The sequence below is a fragment of the Babylonia areolata genome, unplaced genomic scaffold (assembly GCF_041734735.1).
Source record: "Babylonia areolata isolate BAREFJ2019XMU unplaced genomic scaffold, ASM4173473v1 superscaf7, whole genome shotgun sequence".
NCBI lineage: Eukaryota > Metazoa > Mollusca > Gastropoda > Neogastropoda > Buccinidae > Babylonia > Babylonia areolata.
Window position 1 is genome coordinate 47,501 of NW_027468372.1, and position 2,500 is coordinate 50,000.

A 2,500-nucleotide genomic window follows, 5' to 3' on the forward strand; every position below is an offset into this window, starting at 1 on the left:
AACCAGGGTGTCGCATAAGGCGCTGCGAAGGTGGACCTTGATCCACATTGGGCAGAGCCTGAGTTGAGGCCCCCCAGCACGTGCCTGGGGACCAGGCGTTGAGGAGTAGGCCTTTTTTTGAGGGCCCAGAAAGTATTTTGGCAATTGTAGCGAGGTTTTGGAGTTTTATCCACAACCTTTACCTGCCTTTTTTTCTCTCCGAGCATGCCAAAGTTGAGAGAAAACGCCGTTTGGCATGGACAGGAGCAGGCGTTGACGACCAGGTCTTTTTTTTGGTCTTTTTTTTTCACAGCGCCGAAGGATTCAGGCAATTCTCCAAAGCCGGTTACTTTTATCCACAACCTTTACTGGACCTTTTTTTTCTTTTTTTCCTTTTTTCTCTCTCCGAGCATGCCAAAGTTGATAGAAAACGCGGTTCGGCATGGACGGGAGCAGGCGTTGAGGAGTAGGCCTTTTTTTGAGGGCCCAGAAAGTATTTTGGCAATTTTTTACTTTTTTATCCACAACCTTTACCTGCCTTTTTTTCTCTCCGAGCATGCCAAAGTTGAGAGAAAACGCCGTTTGGCATGGACGGGAGGAGGTGTGGAGGAGTAGTCCATTTTTGAATGGCAGCGGAAAGATTTTGGCAATTGTAGCGAGGTTCTTCGGACTTTTATCCACAACCTTTACCTGCCTTTTCCTCAGCGAGCATGCCAAAGTTGAGAGAAAACGCCCTTCGCCATTGACGGGACCAGACGTTGACGACTACGTCTTTCTTTTTTTCACGGCGCCTGAACGATTTGGGCAATTCTCCACAGCGCGTTTACTTTTTATCCACAACCTTTACCTGCCTTTTCCTCAGCGAGCATGCCAAAGTTGAGAGGAAAACGCCGTTTGGCATGGACAGGAGCAGGCGTTGACGACCAGGTCTTTTTTTTGGTCTTTTTTTTTCACAGCGCCGGAAGGATTCAGGCAATTCTCCAAAGCCGGTTACTTTTATCCACAACCTTTACTGGACCTTTTTTTTCTTTTTTTCCTTTTTTCTCTCTCCGAGCATGCCAAAGTTGATAGAAAACGCGGTTCGGCATGGACGGGAGCAGGCGTTGAGGAGTAGGCCTTTTTTTGAGGGCCCAGAAAGTATTTTGGCAATTTTTTACTTTTTTATCCACAACCTTTACCTGCCTTTTTTTCTCTCCGAGCATGCCAAAGTTGAGAGAAAACGCCGTTTGGCATGGACGGGAGGAGGTGTGGAGGAGTAGTCCATTTTTGAATGGCAGCGGAAAGATTTTGGCAATTGTAGCGAGGTTCTTCGGACTTTTATCCACAACCTTTACCTGCCTTTTCCTCAGCGAGCATGCCAAAGTTGAGAGAAAACGCCCTTCGCCATTGACGGGACCAGACGTTGACGACTACGTCTTTCTTTTTTTCACGGCGCCTGAACGATTTGGGCAATTCTCCACAGCGCGTTTACTTTTTATCCACAACCTTTACCTGCCTTTTCCTCAGCGAGCATGCCAAAGTTGAGAGGAAAACGCCGTTTGGCATGGACAGGAGCAGGCGTTGACGACCAGGTCTTTTTTTTGGTCTTTTTTTTTCACAGCGCCGGAAGGATTCAGGCAATTCTCCAAAGCCGGTTACTTTTATCCACAACCTTTACTGGACCTTTTTTTTCTTTTTTTCCTTTTTTCTCTCTCCGAGCATGCCAAAGTTGATAGAAAACGCGGTTCGGCATGGACGGGAGCAGGCGTTGAGGAGTAGGCCTTTTTTTGAGGGCCCAGAAAGTATTTTGGCAATTTTTTACTTTTTTATCCACAACCTTTACCTGCCTTTTTTTCTCTCCGAGCATGCCAAAGTTGAGAGAAAACGCCGTTTGGCATGGACGGGAGGAGGTGTGGAGGAGTAGTCCATTTTTGAATGGCAGCGGAAAGATTTTGGCAATTGTAGCGAGGTTCTTCGGACTTTTATCCACAACCTTTACCTGCCTTTTCCTCAGCGAGCATGCCAAAGTTGAGAGAAAACGCCCTTCGCCATTGACGGGACCAGACGTTGACGACTACGTCTTTCTTTTTTTCACGGCGCCTGAACGATTTGGGCAATTCTCCACAGCGCGTTTACTTTTTATCCACAACCTTTACCTGCCTTTTCCTCAGCGAGCATGCCAAAGTTGAGAGGAAAACGCCGTTTGGCATGGACAGGAGCAGGCGTTGACGACCAGGTCTTTTTTTTGGTCTTTTTTTTTCACAGCGCCGGAAGGATTCAGGCAATTCTCCAAAGCCGGTTACTTTTATCCACAACCTTTACTGGACCTTTTTTTTCTTTTTTTCCTTTTTTCTCTCTCCGAGCATGCCAAAGTTGATAGAAAACGCGGTTCGGCATGGACGGGAGCAGGCGTTGAGGAGTAGGCCTTTTTTTGAGGCCCAGAAAGTATTTTGGCAATTTTTTACTTTTTTATCCACAACCTTTACCTGCCTTTTTTTCTCTCCGAGCATGCCAAAGTTGAGAGAAAACGCCGTTTGGCATG